We start from the raw sequence: 18,291 nt of genomic DNA on the forward strand, positions 1-18,291 counted from the left end.
GGACCGCCTCTCCCATTGTGTCCCCCACAGGGCCTTGCGCTCTGCAGATAAGCCTGAGGGACATTTGCCTGGCCTTGAGTAGGGCCTGGGCCTTTTCTGCCCTGGCCCCAGCCTGGTCGAATGCTCTCCCACTGGAGATCCAGGTCCTGTGGGACCTATTACAGTTCCGCAGGGCCTGCAAGATGGAAATGTTCGGCTGGGCCTTTGATTAGGGGCCAGCTTTGTGTCCCCTTTCTGACCACCCACCCTCCTTCTGCAGCCACCCTGGATTTACATCATGGCAGTGTCTGTGGTCGATAGTGATTTCATAGTCGCCTGGTTTGATCAGTGGCACCGGAACCTTTTTTCATGTTATCTGGTTTAAGTGGCTTTAATGTTTTTATTGTATTTTTATTGGAATATTGTTGGAAGCTGCCATGAGCCTGCTCATGGGAAGGGTGGGGTATAAGTAAATATAAATAAATAAATAAATAAATAAATAGTGTAAAGAAGTATTCACTTTTGTCCACCCTGAAGCTACTGCCCGTCAATTTCATTGGATGCCCTCCAACTCTCTGTATTTTGGGAGTGGGAGAAAAGGTTTTCTTTGTACACTCTTTCTACCCTGTGAATCGTTTTATAAACCTCTGTCAAGCCCCCCCTTTGGCACCTCTTTTCTAGACTGAAAAGCCCCAGCCTTTCTTCACAGGAAAGGTGCTCCAGACAAACCCCTAATCATCTCAGTTGCCTTCTTCCGTATTTTTTTTCGGCTTTGCAGTGTCCTTTCTGAGATGCAGTGACTACAGAGCTACACACAGTATTCCAAATAAGGCTGCACCATAGATCTACACAGAGGTGTTATAATATTGGCCCTTGTATTTTCAGTCTCTTGACATTAACAGCATTGAGGTTACTATTCCCACCTGGTACAATAATGTCTACATCTCTCACTAGGTCTTGAGCCCCCACTCAGAACCAAGCCCAAGAGCATTATCCCTCCGGTTGGTTCTGTGGTCAACGGATCCAGTGTGCAGTCATTTATGATGTCCAGGAATCTCATGTCTACAGCGTGACTTGAGCAGACGTTTATCCAGTCAACGTGAGCATAGCTGAAGTCACCCAGAATCAGAACATTCTCTGCTTTAGTCACCTCCCTTATTTCCTTCTTCATTTCAAGATTAGCCTGAAGGGTTTGATCGGGTGGGCAGTAGTACACTCCCTCTTTCCCCTTCAGGCCCAGTTTCCTCACCCATATTGCGTCTGTTGGGGAGTTCGTTTTCCTCATGTTTTCTAAACTACTTGACTCTATGCCCTCTTTGACAAATAATGCAACACAATCCCCTACATGACCTTCCCTGTGCTACCTATAGAGGTTGTACCCATTATACAGGGATGACTGTATCCCATTGACTTACCCCACTGCACCATGATTCCAAGACACCCACTATATCTACATTGCAAGTTAGCATCAGGCACTCCAGCTCCCCCATTGTGGCTCGGAGGCGTCTAGCATTAGCACAGAGACACCTACTTATAACCTCTCCAACAACCTTTGCCTTCCTCGCTGCCAAGTTCTATTGTGTCCCTCTCTACATTATCGTGAGTGTTTTATACTATCGTCCGTTTGGACCGGCTTGTCCTGAACTGGAGTTCTCCATCTCTTGTCAGCATTCCTGTTGAGATGTGTTTAAAAGCCGCACTGCCACCATTTTGATATTAAGTGCCGGCAGGGTGCTTCCCTTTTGGTTCATGTGAAGCCTGTCTATTTTGTACAGGTACAGCTTGTCCCAGAAATGTCCTCAGTGCCTAACAGATCTAAGCCCTCCCTTTCTCACCCACACATTGAGATCCCTAATCTGTGCCTCTCTAGCTGGCCTGGCAGAAAGGTAAGAACCCTCAAGGACAAGAACTCATACAACTCACAAATTCTTTACAAGGCATTTCCCAAAGGCAAAGGTGTGAATGAAACAGGGACTGTGACTGACCAGCAGCAACCGCCTGGAAACAGGGACCGACCTCGCTAAAGAGAGAGGGTTAGAGCACATGAGAGTTCGGCTCTGAGTCAAAAGCTGGAATTCTTTCCACACAGTTACTAGCCATGGTGTCTGAAACTGGTGGCATGCCTTTGGCCATAAATGGGCTGAAGGAGGACAGCACCTGGACAGGGATCCGATGGCCCTCAGGGCTTCCTTTGGAGCATGCATAATTAAGTAATGACCTGCAGTCAAAGGTGTGTTTGAGTAGCTCAGGAAATGACATTCACTCTCTGTGCCCCTCCCCTCTCCAGGGACACCACTGCCCCCTTGGTTCCCCAGTTCTGCATTCATCCCAGCTCCAACACCCCCTCCCTGGTTGGCATCACATAGCCCATCATCTCCCACTGACTCTCCCAGGTATCTTTTTATTGAACTGATTCCCCACATATGTGTGTAGGGCGTGTATTGTGAGCTACGTATGCCTTTGCCCACAGTGGCTCTCTGGTATGATGCTTCCATTAGTGGGTCAGCAGAACTTTCTCTCCCTCGTGAAATGGTTGCCACCCCCCCCCTTACCCTTCTTCAGCCTGCAAAGTGCGGTTTGTAAGCAGAAATGTACAGCAGCTGGGGGGCTATGATCAGGATTTACTCCTGACTCCCCCCTCCCCCCTCCCATTTCTGGGAAGGAGAGGGAGGGAGGGAAGGGGGGGCTTGGGGCTGGGCAGGTTTCTCTTTGCACCAGAGGTTCTTGTCTGTCAGCCCTCAGCCTAATAAACTCAGTTCAACTCAGTGAACAGCCAAGAACATTTCTAATTAGCAAGCCTCCCTGAGCCAAGTGTGGAGAAACCATCACGTGGGGAGTGGGGGGGGCTGTCAGAAGATAATGAGTCTAGAGCAGCAAAGTCAGTCGGAGAAAATCCAGCCACAGAAATCTGTTTGTTTTTAAAGCAAGATTCACCTGCTTCTCCCCTACATAATGGGTTTATTTGAGTGGGAAAGGTGTAGCAATCCAAGAAAGCTGTTCTGTTTTGGAAAAGGTTTATCTCATGACTGATAGTGGACTGAATGCGGGTCAATAAAGTAAAGCTGAATCCACACAAGACAGGGTTTTGTTGATCAGTCATCTTGCCAGTTGAGGATTAAGGAGTTTCGCATTCTAGATGAGATGGCACCCCTCCAGATAAAGCAAATTGGCAGTATGGGGGGCAGTGGGGGGGTGATATAATCCCCGTGTTTACAGAGGAAGCTTCAGATCTTTGCCTTAGCACATGGTGCCTTTGCCCAGCTTTGGTTGGTGCATCATCTGCAGCCTTTCCTCGAGATCTCAGCTCTAGCCCTAGTTATACATGCTCTGATCACATCCTGGCTGGACTACTGCAATGTATCCTGTGGGGGACCTATCTTTGGAGACTGTTTGGATGGTGCAGTTGGTACAACAAGCAGTGAGGAGGCAGCTGCCAGGCACTAATGATGGCGATAATCTCTCACTTTTTCTAAAAGAGCTTCTAGGGTTTGACTTGCTTCTGGACACAATTAAAAATACTTACTACCAGGGCTTTTTTTCTGGGGAAAGAGGTGGCGGAACTCAGTGGGTTGCCCTCGGGGAAAATGGTCACATGGCTGGTGGCCCCGCCCCCTGATCTCCAGACAGAGGGGAGTTTAGATTGCCCTCTGTGCCGCTCCAGCGGCGCGGAGGGCAATCTCAACTCCCCTCTGTCTGGAGATCAGGGGGCGGGGCCACCAGCCATGTGACCATTTTCAAGAGGTTCCGGAACTCCATTCCACCGCGTTCCCGCTGAAAAAAAGCCCTGCTTATTATGGCCTTGTGGTCCTAATGGTGGAGCACTGGGTACCTAAGAGATTGTTTGTGACTATATGAGCCTGTCCAGGAATGAACGTATTCCACAGAAGCCTTTCTTGAGTGCCCCACTCTTCACAGGTGAGAGCTTAACTTTGGTGGTATTTCAGTTGTGCCAGTCTTTCTTTCAGGTATCCTCACCACCTGAGGCGAGACGGGTGGCAGCCTGAGAAGGGACCTTCTTGGTCATCATGGTGGTACCAAAAGTAAGGAAGTCTCTCCCCAGGGATATTTGTCTCTCTGTTGTCTTCCAATGGCAGGTAAAGACTTTTAAAGTTCTGTTTGACATTCCCTCACTAATTTTTATCAACCCTTCTCCCTGTCTGTGTTTTGTTATGTGCTTATGTATTTATATTGTGTTTAAATGTTTTAAATATTTTATATCTATATCTGTACTATAAATTTTCTTTTTAATATTTGAAAACTTATAATGTTTTTATGTTTTGTTTGGTGTTTAATGAACTAATGATTTTAATGGCTAGTTTACATATTTGTTTTCATAGTGGTCTTTATTTGTAAGCCACTTTAAAACCATTAGGTTGACAGGCAGGCCATCAATCTTTTACTCAATTAGCAAATTAGAGAGAATAAAAAACAGAGAGGAGAAGAAACCCAGGCCCTGACCCTTTGTCCTGGAGCCAAATCTTCACAAGCCACTATTCAGATTAAAACTGGATTTGATGTGGAAAATGTCCCACCACTCAGGGAAACGTGGAGGAAAAGACAGACAAAACAGGGTTACCAGAACTGAAATTAGAACTACAAAGCAAAAAATTGGTTAAAAAAACAAAAGAAGATTGAGAGCTTAGAGTTCAGCTGTCGCACCACCACTTGGGGGGAAATGGCCACATATATGACTTTTGTGTTATTCCTGTAATTGTGGGGGCAGCAAGAATGTTGCTCCCAAGATGAGTGGAAGGGGGAGGGGGTTGGGACTATTGACACAGCAGCAGCACAGGCCACGTTGAAGGCGGCGCCTGCTGAGGAGGGAACACGGCTGGTGCTACGAGGTGGGCAACATGCCATTGGAGCCAGGCCCTTTTCAATACCTGAGTCCGCAGGTGATGTTTCTGGCCAGTGATAGGATAGTTAACCCACGGAAACTAACCTCTTCCAATGTTTACCAACAGAAAAAATGAACAGGGCATGCGTTGAGGGCCAGGTGCCAGCAGGCCGGGCTCTGGTTCCCAGGGGCTGGATGGCCCTCCAGGGGCCAAGACCTTCTTAGGGGACTGTGAGCCGTGTTAATTAGTGGGAGGATGTTGTCATTTGGATTTTCTGCCTCAGGCACCAAGTTATCTGCCCTCCACCTGCTCAACCAACTTTTAAGCAAATTAAATCTAATTAATAAGCTGGGTGTGTCTGGGATTCTCCAGGTAAAACAATTATCCTCCCTCTTTTCACAGTATGCGGTGAATATCAAGCAACAACAAAAAGTATCAGGTTTCATAGGGGAAATTAGGCTTGTAGCAAAACACACACACACACACACACACAGAAAGAACATATTAATCAAGACAAACCCTATTTGTGTTTTCCTTTTTTAACATGGGGCATTAGTTTCACTGAAGAAAAGCAAATAATTTCAAGCAAATCTATGTGCTGTCCATTAAAAACCTACCAGCAGGGATGGTGCCTCATGGTATTCCTCCGTCCAGTGGGAGCTGAAAGATAAATGTTTAGCCAAGCGCCATGCTTTGTTATATCTTATAAATTCATAAGGGGGGGGGGTTGTGGGGGCTTTAGTGGCCAAGGGCATTCTGCAAGCGTAAGCTGTGCTTGCTCTAAACGCACATGACTGAGACGTTGCTAACCATATAAAGCAGCTTTGCTCCATGAGAACCTTGGTCCAGTGGGCTCAATCCTGTCTCCTCTGGCTAGCAGTGACTTTCCAGGGCTCAGGCAGAGAAAGGTCTTTCATGGCACCTGCAACCTGAAATCCTCCTGCTGGAGATGGCAGCCATTGAGCTGGAGATCCTTGGCATGCATTCAAAGCATCCACACAGCTACTGCGTTATGGGCCCTCCACCTGGGTATTTTCTGCACTTGATGGCGGTGTCACGCGTAGAAACCTTGCCATGCAAGACCCACATGCTGGAGATGCCAGGGGGGGGGAATGGGGGGCCTTTCTGCAGGCCAAGCAGGTGCAACAGCCCTCCTCCCCAAAAGCTGGATTCTGTGATTGCCTAAATTAGGTATATTTGCATGTATTTGCTTACTTTGCATATGTACTCTGTTTTCTGATAATCTGAGGAATTACTCAGGAGCACTAAAGTCCATTAACTTGACCTCTGAAAGTCTTACGCATAGCCAAAGGTTGAGAAACATTTTATAATAATAATAACAATAACAATAACAATAATAACATTTGATTTATATTCTGCCCTTCAGGACAACTTAATGCCCACTCAGAGCGGTTTACAAAGTATATCATCATTATCCCCACAACAAAACACCCTGTGAGGTGGGTGGGGCTGAGAGAGCTCCGAGAGAGCCGTGACTCGCCCAAGGTCCCCCAGCTGGCTTCAAGTGGAGGAGGAGCGGGGATGAAGAGAGATTGACTCTCAAAGCTTATAGTATGGAAAATCTTGTTGGTCTTTAAGGTGCTATTGGATTCAAATCTTGCACTTTAAAAATGTTTGTGATTCTCAGGATGCTAAAATCAGCCCCCGCCCCGGGGCAGGTTTTTTGGGTACAGCACCGGAGGTAAGGTTTTCTCAGTCCTAAGTAAGGAATGCAAGCAGTTGCACTGAGCTTCACAAACAGATGATAAGACTTTAATTTTGGCTGCAGGTTTTCAAACTGCAGCTCAACGGGTGGCCTAGTAAGTGGTTCAGGATTTGCAAATATATTTGCATGGCTCTGTGCATTTTGTGCCACTTGACAACTGAAGCAGCCTGACTATTTCTAGGGTGTGGAAAGCGATTCAAGCTGCCATCTGAAATGCTAACTAGGGACAGGGAAGAAAAGAAGCTCAAGGAAGAAAGGGCTTCCAGTGCACTGGGCCTCTACTTTGGCCCTTGATGTGTGATCTGGTGTGACTCTGAAGTACCTTTGTTGTTGGGCGAGCTTGTCCCAAAAGTTGCCATTGGAATAGTCAGCACTGGAAATGTCTAAGTCCTCTTCCAACGTGTATCTGCTGACCATCTTAGACCGCCTGGGAAAGCAGAGAAAGCAGATCCATGTTATAGATAAGCACAGTCATCAGTGTTTTAAAACTAGTTCAGTAGCCATGAAACATTCCCTGTCAGTCCCTTGTGCCGCACTATCTAAGACTGAGAAGCCTGCTGCAACCTCCATGCCATGACACAGGATTAATTTGACATGCCCTCTTCTTTCTCTCTGCCTAAATCACTGAGGTTGGGCGGGGGGGGGGGGTAGTCCAAAACCCACAACCTACTGATGCTGCCCTACTCCATCACTTCTACATTAAGAAACACTATTTTGGGGACAGGAAACACTTGGATGGGCCAAAGAGCTCCCTCTGTGTCAAAACATAGCATCAGCACCAGGGACCAAACTGAGCCAAGAAGGTGAATAATTATACTTTTGACTGGGGAAGGGCTGGGCCATCCCCGTAGCTAAGTGCATGAAATTAATTTGAAAGGAACAGAGAGGATGGTGTGGTGAAGTGAGAGTTGCTTTTGTTTGTTCCAATGTGCATTGCTCATTCAGCCAATTTGTGGAGATCCTCCTGGATCTCTTCGCAGTCGACCTGGGTTTTCATCATCCTGAATAGTTTAGTGTCATCTGCAAACTACTGGGTCACCATCAGGGCTTTTTTTCAGCTGGAACGCGGTGGAACGGAGTTCCGGAACCTCTTGAAAATGGTCACATGGCTGGTGGCCCCGCCCCCTGATCTCCAGACAGAGGGGAGTTTAGAGTGCCCTCCACACCATGCGGCACGGAGGGCAATCTAAACTCCCCTCTGTCTGGAGATCAGGGGGCTGGGCCACCAGCCATGTGACCATTTTCTCCGAGGGCAACTGAGTTCCACCGCCTCTTTTCCCATGCCAAGGAGACATGAATAAGCGTGTAGCTAATACATTTTTTTCTGATATTTTGCTCATGTTTAGTTATTCTGACCTTTCTGGCATATGTTGCTTATTTCCTGCCTGATAGCTACAAAACAAAGAAAATCTTGATAGTAGAGAATGCAAAGTTCATTTAAAAAATGATTTGCACATCATTGTATAATAAGTCTAGCTTTCAAGTCCATTCAGGGAAGGTCTCGAGAAAGATAAGCAATTATGCAAACACCATAAATACTTGCAATGGCTTCCCTGCACATCCTCCCAGGCCTTGAATTTAGCACTAGGCTGTTACATTTAATAGCCCCAAGTAAATAAACACACAGAATGTTCCTATAGATCTCCAAGAAATCTATGGAGAAGACTTTGACACGTATTTATTTCTCAAAGGAAAGGCTGTGTCTCGTTATTTCTTTATTTATTTGTCTGGAAAATGTCTACGCTGCCTCTCTTCATTCCTCCACCACTGTGGGTCTCCTGCTTGTGCCTCATATCGATTAAAGTTTGATTTGTGTATTGTTACACAGTTTTTGTGTTTCTTGTTCTGCCGTGGTGACATGGTGTTCTATGCTGTCATCTCCCAACCTGTGTTCACGCCAAGCACCTCTTTTAAGAGATGCGTTCCAGATGACTCATTCCAAAGGGATGAAGAGGCAATTGCTCAGGGAGCACAATTAAGCTTGAGAGTGCGGATAGGTCATCCATTCCTGTGTTGACAGCTCTTCTGCTGTCGTGGCAGTGAAGAGGGTCAAGGCTGGAGGGCCTCAGGCTGAAGAGGAGGGTTGTGATCCCTTAAAAGGGATCCCTTCCTTGGATGAGGGAACAATATCCTCTCCCCTCTGAGCTTGGTGGGAGATGGACTTTTGGTAGTGGGTGATTAGATTATTAGGGATATAGAGAGTAGGTTCTGTGACAGGTGTTTTGACAGCATGGTGACTTGTCTGCCTGGTGTGAAGGTTGCAGACATCATGCACTCTCCAGACAGGCTGATAGATAGAGCTGGGGAGGAGTAAGCACTTGGAGAGCATGCTGGCACCAGTGACACCGGGGAATTTAGTTGTATGGTCCTGGAGGGAACAACTAGGCAACCAGGCAGAACGTTAAAGGCCAGGACCTCAAAGGTAGTATTCTCAGAGTTGCTACTGGTTCCACGGGGCAGCTAGATCAGCACAGATTAGGGATCTCAGTCCCTGAATATGTAAGTGGTGCTGGTAGGAAGCTTTAGATCTGGGGAGTCTAACCTCTGTCCCAGGTAAATTAGTAGAGAGTGTTATTAAAGAAAGAAGTATTAAGGAGACAGAGGAACAAAGCCTGCTGAAGAAAAAGCAGCCTGACTTCTTCAAAGGGAAGTCTTGCCTCACAAACTCTTGGAGTTCTTTGAGAAGGTTAGCAGACATGTAGATAACGGTTATCCAACAGGTATTATATACTTGGACTTCCCAAAGGCTTTAGACAAGCCCCTCACCAAAGACTCCTGGGTAAGCTTAGCAGTCAAGCATAAGAGGAAATAGGCCTGTACTGTAACAAAATGGTTCAGAAAAAAGCTTGGGGTAAAGAGTTAAGAACTGTAGACTACACTACTATGTGTAGAATGCACTATTTGTTGCTGTAAGTAGATTCCAACTTCCTGCTATGTAATTTTTGCATCAGTTAATGTATCATGTTAATACTTATGCTTTGCTTCACCTGTGTTTTTCTGATCTCTGGTTGGTTCCTGATTTTTACAAGTCAATTCCTATTGCACTGTTTATTGGTTCTCCCTTCCTGTTGACTCTTTGATGTATCCTGTGTAATCTGCCTTGAGTCCCAGGGAAAAGGCAGACTATAGATAACGTAAATCAATCAGTTAATCAATAGGTGCCATGTGGCTTGCAAATCTCAGGGTGCGCTAAATGAATGCATTGGAAGACCTGAAAAGGAACCATGAGGAACCATCATAGGAAATAAGCCAAGGTGGAATGGGCCTTTCACTTCTTGTGAATGTGCGCAGTGGGCTTACAGGTCTGCTTACAGTGGCCCCTGCAGTTCTGACAAGCAGGCAGAGCCCACGTGGCTCGCTCTGAGAGAGGGTCCTGTGCCACTGACTCAGTGGCCAGTTAGCTCTGTCACCTTTATCATCCTATTCCACCCCTGGAGGCAAAGCAGGGTTTCCAAGGATCATTAAAACAGCAAACATAACTAAAAGGAAGAGATTATGCCTAGGGACTGCCCCTAAACAAACATATTACACTGCTTGCCAGTACAAATGCCTTCAAATTGCTTGGTTTCTCTCTGCCACCTGCTGGTTGTTGGGTCTTTTTGGTGGTGGTGGGCCTGCTTTATGTTTTACATGATTTTTAATTATTTCTACTCAAATATAGAAGCAGGATAGGCAATAATGCTCTCAGATGTGAAGCTACTGCTGAAGTTATGGCTTCTCAGGAGAAATGAAAGTTCTCCTGGGAACTTTCTCCAGCAAAGTTATCAAGCTCAGATAGGTCATCTTGCTTTTTCCTTACCCAGGAATTCAAACTTTGTCAGTCCAAATGCTCTATACTAAAAACGGTGTTGGGCTTCTCTTCATCCTTTGCCTCATGCTTTTTCACATTTTATTTACTGATGCCAGGAAGAACTGTATGGCTGCCAAGTGTTTAAATATCAGTGGCTTGGGTCTCTTTCCAGAAGGCAAAAAAGTGGGGTTCCTCTTGACACCTGGCACTGAGGCAGGAATGTAATCTCTGTTGCATGGAAGGGAGCAGGCGAACTGGGCAAGCTCAGATCCATGACCAAGGCTGTCGGCTGTGGTGCTCAACATGCAAAGGCGCATCTGTCACCTGCCATGTCTAAATTACAAACCTCCAAAATTGACAGCTTCTTTGTGACATCCCAAACTAACTTACTTTGCAAAGGGGATGAGAGAAGTGCTGCTGTCCTGCTCCATCTCTGGACTGGTCTGGTGAAGACTTGGGGGTCTCTCTCCTCTTTGGGTCTTCCACTTTTGCTCCTCTCCCAACTCTCCTTTTAGCCTAAAATGAGTAACAGCAATTGGCGGGTCAGACAAACAGGCCATATGCCTCAGAAGACCTTTCCAGGACCGTTGGTTGCTATTTTGGTTTTGGAACAACTCATCTATCACAGCTGAACCTCTGGAGAGTGCTTCTGGTCTGCCTGTGCCTCTGGAATCCATACTTATTTAGACAACAGGTGAGTGTGGCAGGCCCTACTGCCTCAGTACGTGACTGGTCCTCACATGAAAGCTGAGCACCATTGCAGACCCTCCCCTGATGCCTACCTGGTGAAATGGAACACCCCATCCAAAACAATGTCACATTTTGGACAAAATCCTAAAAACCTTGCTCTGTCAAGACTTATGCCTTGTATTTCTGTCACCCTTCCTCTCAGGAGCAAAAAGTGGCATTTGGGGGAGGGGGCAGTTTGTCTCAGTTTATCCTTACAACCACCCTAGGAGGTAGGTTAGGCTGAGAATCCAACTAATCCAAGAACATCTGCAGAGCCTTGTAGCTGAACAAGGAGTCAAACGCCTATTTTTCTGTTCCAAGTCCAGCACTGCTACCCCTGCATTGTGTGATCTTTTCCTTAGAAGTTTTCCCGCCTTATCTTTTCCTCCTAACAGATAACCTTTTAGTGCCACTCAGTCTGCCGCTGTGGCAGGCACCGTGGCCATTAATTGCTTCTTCATGACTGCCCACAATACACACACGAAGACATGTTCCTTTTCTGCTGTCCCTTCTGCTCCTCAGGCATGAAAGAGGCCTCCCCCTTGGCAGCGGGAATGTGGGGTGTCAGGCCAGGCCCAAGCATGAGACACCTCTGTGTGTGTGTGTGTGGCTGCCCTTTTTACCAGGGCCGCCCTGAGGGCCTAGAAGAGGCACACTCCCATTTCCATGCTGCAACAGTCTGATTGTCATTTCAGAAATAAAAGACCTTTGTTTCCTGTCATGACTCATGACAGGAGAGGGGATATGAGACAGGAGGAACCATGCTGAGGCCTTTTGGTGCTGCTCAGTTCCCTTCTACGCATCCCATCCCATGTATGCAAGCAGCACAAGGGCAGCCATTTTGTTTGCTTCTTTACAGACTTCTCTCACAGACATGGAAGTCCCCCAACGTCACCTCAGGTTACTTCAGGAAGGGAGCTTGGGGGAACAAAAAGGTGGAGAAATGGTGGGGGGGGGGGGAGGAAAAGGCGGGAAAACTTCTACGGGATTAAGCGGGGGGGAAAGCCCCGAGAAGGGGTGGGGGCAGGGGGCTCAGGGGCAAGGGGCTCAGGGGCAAGGTGGAGGGTGTTTTTGGGGGGAGGGAACAGCAAGCCTTTTAAAAACAGAGGGAATAAAGTGACAGCGGGTGGCTGCAGCAGAGCAGTGATTCAAGGACGTTTGCGGGGGCATTTTTCGTTGGGGGTGACAAGGATGAGGAGAGAGATGGCAGGCAGGGAGAAATGAACGGGAAGACGGGAAACGGAAGCTGAAGGGGAAAGAGCCAAATGTTAGTTGTAGAAAGAGAGAAAAGACTCGGGGCTGAGGTACCAAAGGAAGCTGGAGCCTGAACGGAAAGCGGGGAGGGCAGTTACAGTGGCCCAAAGGTTGAGAATGAGGCTGGTGAAGCAGCAGGAGAAAGAAATGGCTCAACTGTCCGTGGGTCGAGGGGAAGGAGATCTTCCTCAGGGCAGAGATGAAGGTGGCGTTGGCTGCGGGATGTTCTGGGGCTGGGGTCTCCCATCTGGCGGAGCCGATAAACATGGGGAACAGTGGGCAGCCAGGCACATACCGAGAGGGCTCCATGGCCCTCCTCTGTGGGCGGGCAACAGATCTCGAAAGCAGCCAAAGCACACGGACGAGCCTTTGAAAAGGCAGATTCTTTTTTTTTTTACTACTTTTATCACATACACACAATACACACACTACTGAACAATGAGTAACAATCAACAGATGCATAAAACGTCTCAGATTTTTAGCAAAACTTCTCGCATTCTTTAGGCATTATCGCTCCCCCCCCCTCCCCCGCCGCGTACATAACTCCTTTCCCACTTATATTTCCCTTCATGTAAATCTTTAAAATGTGGCTTATGTGTGTTGTGTCATCAAGTTGCTTCTTACGTATGGTGACGATCCATAATCATGATATTCCATTCCTTTGTGTAACAAAATGACAACACTTGGTAGAGAAATCTGCTTTTAAACATGTGCCTTTGATGCGTGTGTAGAAGTCAATAGACAGCAAACTGCATTCTGTATTCTTTCCTAATACCACCTTTTAAATAGTCTCAAAGAATCCTTATAGGAGCATCGCCAAGGGGCTAAATAGCCTCCCCCCTCAAAAAAGCAGGAGCCCTTCCTCCTTCCACGCCGCAATCCTGACGTGAATCATGGCCACGCTGCGCTTCTACACAGGAGTTGCCAGTAGGGGCTCATAGCCGCAGTATGGCTGCAAGTCCCCATGGAGAGTGTGTCTGAAGTGTAGTTTGGAGTAGTTGTGAACACATCCAGAAGGACTGCTTTAGGGCAAACCAGACAGACACTCTCAGGTTTGAGCAATGTGGTTCTGACAGGCACTTGCTGCATTTATGGCTTTTATTTTTAGGGCAGAGAAGGCGCGCAAAGCCCTGCTCCCGGCCGGCCGGCCGGCCTGCCTGCACACTTACTCAGGATTAACGATGGCCAGAATCTACAAACCTAGGGAAGGAGTGCCTACCCGGCCGAGAGGCTTCCTTTTGTAGGACTGCGTGTACAGAAAGTATTGGCACGTGAATACTTAAGCACAGGCAGGGGAACTCTGCCCCACCCAGCCTGGAACCCGTCCCAGTCTACTCCCAGTTTCCAGCAAGTACAGCCTCAATCCACAGCTGGTACCAACGCCTCCTGTGTCCTTGCTGCGGTCGGCATTCTTGGGACATACGGAAGAGGGTTTCCTATGATAAAGGAGAGATCCTGAACCTTCCTGCTCTGCGCCAAAGAGTTCTGGCCCCACGGACTGCCATGCATTCTGCTCTTCCGCCGAAGAATGGAGGCCAGTGTCTGTCCATACGGTCCACACTGAGACATGGGCCGCGGCCCTGCTCCAGAGGCGAGCTCTTTTGCAGGGTTGCTGGGAAGAGAAAACGACCCCAGGACTCCTCCATCAAAGCTTCCTGTTTTCTCCGGATCTCCATCAGGCCCCGTATTAAGTTAGTCAACTGTAGCTGTTGCAGAAGAGGACCCCGGCAGTACATGAAAGTCTATCGAGTCTATTCCTCAGAAGTCCTCCTTGCCCCCAGGAACGGGACCCGCGCCGCTGCAGGCTTCCCGGGGCCAGGCAGGAGTCGTCCCCTGCTAAGCACAGAACCGAAGCGGCAGAGGCCGCGCACCCGCCCTGCCCTTGCGGCACCTGTTCGGCCCAGCAGGCGGCGCTCCGGCCAGAGCCCGAGGACCGACCCCCTCCCCGCCGCGGGCGCTGTGCATTTTGCCAGGCCTCACAATGGTGGGCTCTGGCAGGGCGGACTTCCCACTCGGCTGCCATAAACGCCGCGGAGCGATTCCCTTCCAGCACAAGAAACGAACGGTTTCCGGAACCAGCAAAGCTCCAGCTTCGTTTCCCAGAAGGGGGCGGGGGGGGGCGTTCGAGTTCTCGTCCCGCAGCGGCATCTTCGGTTTTTAAAAAAGGGTGGGGGGTTTGTGTGCATTTATTAGCTTACAGTAATGCCCCCCCACACCCATTGGTGTCTTCCTAACAACCCTGCGAGGCAGGTTACACTCTGTACGGGGGTCTTCGGGCGGTGACTGGCCCAGATTTTCCATTCATGGATGTTACTTTAAACATTTTCACCCGCCTTTCCACCCCGCGTAGGGTCGCCAAGGCGGCGAACAATAAAGGCACTCACGCAAGATCAAAAGCACACCTAAGTGGGTTAAAACAAGGCAAGGGGCGCCGAGGGGCGGGGAGGGAATGCCAGACAAACCCCACGGTCCCCCCGCCGGCGGAAGGCAACGATACGAGGGGACAGGCCGGCCGGCCTCCGCCCCAGTTTCAGCCCCGTCCAGGCGCAGACGGGGCGGGGCCCCTCCTACGGGAGCGGGCAGCCCTTAGCCGCGCCGGCCCCAGCGGCCTCGAAGCGACCCGGCAGGCGTCCGTCGGCGGCGCAAGGCGGGAGCGAAAGGGCCCTCGGGCCGCGCCAGCCAGACCCAGCGGCCCGACAGTCTTCAAGGGCAGCCCCCACGCTGGCGCGGCAGCAGTCCAGCCCGCCGAGCTCCTCGCCCAGGGGCGCCCCGGACGCCGCCGCCGCCGCCGCCCCCTTGCCGAGCCCGAGTCGCGCCGGCCCTCCCCGGGCGGTGGGCGCGCGCGTGCTGCGCGGGGCCGTGCCCGGGATCGGGGTGGGAGCGCCTGCCGGGGGGGGGGGGAGGGCAGGGGCGGCGCCGCCTGCGGCTCCTGCAGCTCTCGCGGCCGGCCGGCCGGCCAGGCGGGCGCGTCGCCCCTTTAAGAAGCGCGGCTGGCGGGCAGGGGCGGGGCGCTGGCCGTCTCGCGACATTCCCTGCCCGCGTGCTCCGCCCCTGCCCTGCCCGGCGGGCGCCGGCTCCCCAGGCGCCCTCTGCCCCGCCGCCCCCGGCCGGCCAGGATGCCGCGGCAGCCGCCGCGCGGAGGGGCGCGGAAGGAGGAGGCAGGTGGGTCGCCCGGGCGGGGGGGGGAGGGCTGCCCGCGCCGGGACCTCCCCCGCCCGCCCGCCCGCCAGCCAGCCAGCCAGCCGAGCGCCCGGGCCGGGCCGGGCCGGGCCGGGCCGCGAGCGGGGCCTGCGTCCGGGAGGGGTGGGGTGCCCTCCCCCAGCCCCGCCCCCAGCCCCGGGGGCCCGGGCCGGGCCGGGCTTGGGCCGCCAGGAGGCCCGACCCCGGGCGCCTCTCCCCGGGCGGCATCGCGGCGCTTGGGGCCGCCCGGGCGGGCTGGCGCTGGCCCCGGGCGCCTCGGCTCCCTGGCTCGAGCTGGGCGTGTTTTCCGCCCGTGGCCCGGACGGGGCAGCTGGGCGCGGGTCACTTTCCTCCTCTCTGCCGCGAAGGGTCCCGGTGGTGGCCCGCCAAGCAGAGCTGGTCCCCGCGTGGATCCCTGGGTTTCCCGGGCACGCCTCGCCAGAGTGACTGCGCCTTCCTCGGGGGTCTGGAGGCGGGCGCCTCGGCTCTCAGGAGCTCCTGGCCGCTCCCGGACGCGCGTCTTGCCCTTGGGCTGCAGGGCAACCCGGCTACCCGCCCCCGCCCCGCCGCTGGGCTGCCCAGGGTGGGCCTCAGCTGCACGTGAGCAACGATGTGGAAAGGACTGGGAGCTGCGGAATAGATCCAGGGCAGCGGAGGGAAGCAGGTGCTGAGGAGGAGGAGGAGGAGGAGGAGGAGCTGTTTTTGCCCCCCTCCCTCTCACGAGGAAAGGGGCTGCAAGGACCCCCTTGGTAGCGAAGAGGCCGGATCCCTCTGCTGGTGCTGGACCCCCCCCCCCTCACGCTCCTGTATGGCTTTGGGTTCCCGGCACTGGAGAGGTGGGGAGGGCTGGACGCGTAAAGGAGGAGTTGCTGGTCCCCTGGCTATTTTTAGAGGGGTGACCTGTTCCAGCGTTTGATGGGAGTACATAGAAACGTCCCTGAGCTGTGCTGGAGGTGGCAGAGACACACTTACTGTGTTCTTCTGTGGAGGACGGGCTGTGGCAGCTCCCTCCTGGGATTATCAAAGGGGGGAAATGACCAAGGCTGATGCAAATGTCTGCCGGACTCTGGAGTGGCACAGAAGCCAGAGCCTCTAGCATAGATGGAGCGTGCAAGGGAGCAAGGGGCAGCAGCACGTGTGGCTCTTGCCGGTTGCAAACCCCTTCTGAGGCTCGCTTGAATGCAAGGAGGGCAACGGAGACAGCCCTGTTCTGGGGAAGGCGCGTGGCAACGTCATGAACACGGAGGGTGCGTCTTGTCTGGGGTCTCAAGCAACTGTCTTTGTCCCTGGAAGTTCTCACCCCGGCCTTACAGGCTGCCTTTGTTGTTTAGATTTCCGAAGAAGGGAGCAGTCCTGAGCGCCGGGTGTCCAGAGATGGCTTTTCCTCTTCACCCTGCCACAGGCTGATGTGTTCAGAGGCCATTGCGGGCATCCCAGGCCGTGGAGCTGGTTGTCTGGAGCTGGAGGCTGGCTGCCATTTGGGAGAAAGGTGAGAGGAGGAGGAGAGCCGCGTCTCCGTGGGGAAAAGGGCAGTTTTAATTGCATCATTCTCACATCTCACAGTTCTGGGAAAAGCCCCCCGGGGCCATTTGGTGCCAGGGGGATATCTGACGATTCTTTCGTGGTGGTGCTTCATTTCTGGCTGGCTTATTTATCTACCATGTTCTGCTTTTCTCAGGGAAGCTCAAAACAGATTACGTAGTCTAATTTGGTACAGCTCATATGATGAGACGTCGAATGAGCAATGTACTAGGAGCAGGATTACAGCAATTTGTGCAGCATCTGCCGTAACAGTAACGAAGGAGGCATCCAATAATAACACATCGATAAAGCAGTGTTATCGGAGTTGTGGACTGACACAAGAGGTTGGGATACAGAACCATAACTACACGCGCATACTTGATCTTAGCCAAAAGGCCAAGAAGGAATAAACCAGTCTTGTTATTCTAAGCAAAAGTGTTGAAAGTGGGAAGGGTTGGTCTCCCCTTTTGTCTTGGTCTCCCCTGCAGGGACCAGATCTGCCTCCCTTCCAGGTGGAGGCTTGGAATGGTTCCATTTTTCAGTTTGGCCTCTGAGGCTCCCTGGCTCAAGTTGCCTGGAAGCTGTTCTGGCAGGGCAGTTGGTGTCGGGTGGTCTTTGGGACAGGGGCTTGGGGCCAGGGGTCCTCCTGAGCATGAGCTGTTTGTGCTTCTGAGTGGGGAAGCAGAGCTGGGCTCCCAACCGTTGCTGGGGAAAATAGTGCCCCCCCCGCCCCTAGCCTGTGCCCGCCTGTGATGAGAAGGCAGAGCCAACTCTTTGGATTTTTCCTCCTGCTTTGCGTGTGTGTGTGCGCACGCGCCGTCCTGTTTTCAGCAAGTGTTCCCATCTGCCCTCCTGTTCCTGCCCTCATGACTGCTCGTTGAGGTCCAGGCAGCTGATCAAATATCTCCTGCTTTGCCAGGGGCCCTCAGTGACCCCCGCCCCCCGGGGAGCTTTGTGTCAAGGGCTGAGCCTGCCTAGGAGGTTGCTGGTGACCTTCCAGCTGTGCCCCTCCAGCTGGTTCTGCAGGCCCGGGATTTGGCCTGCAAAAGGCCATTTGGCTTGGGTTGCTCAATGCAGGGAGAAGGGCTGCTCAGGGACTGGCCACAGTTAGAGGGGCAGGGAACGCTGCGAGGCTTGCTTGCCTGCTGGGTCTGGCTGGCAGGACAAGAAGGCAGAAGCACTGCCGGCCTGCTCCACAAGGCAGGTCTCTGTTGGCTTCCTTGTGAGAGCTGCACTGCCTTCCCCTTCCCCTTCGGCCTTGTGGGCTGGCAGGC

The 18,291-nt window shown here is 51.6% G+C and overlaps 1 protein-coding gene across 4 annotated transcripts in view; it reads left to right on the plus strand.

Annotated features, from left to right (window-relative positions):
• Nucleotides 1–15,365: 15,365 nt before the first annotated feature.
• The window catches only part of KIF1C (kinesin family member 1C), a 41,655-nt gene continuing 38,729 nt past the window's right edge, over nt 15,366–18,291 (plus strand). The window contains exons 1-2 of one of the 4 annotated variants that reach the window (XM_054995102.1): nt 15,366–15,478; nt 16,828–16,985. The gene's annotated coding sequence lies outside the window, so the exon portion shown is untranslated. Of the gene's footprint in view, nt 15,479–15,716; nt 16,097–16,141; nt 16,161–16,452; nt 16,744–16,827; nt 16,986–18,291 lie in introns of those variants that run through there. The other 3 variants (XM_054995104.1, XM_054995105.1, XM_054995103.1) reach the window with 3 other exon arrangements.

Source organism: Eublepharis macularius, chromosome 12 (assembly GCF_028583425.1).
Source record: "Eublepharis macularius isolate TG4126 chromosome 12, MPM_Emac_v1.0, whole genome shotgun sequence".
Classification (NCBI taxonomy): Eukaryota; Metazoa; Chordata; class Lepidosauria; order Squamata; family Eublepharidae; genus Eublepharis; species Eublepharis macularius.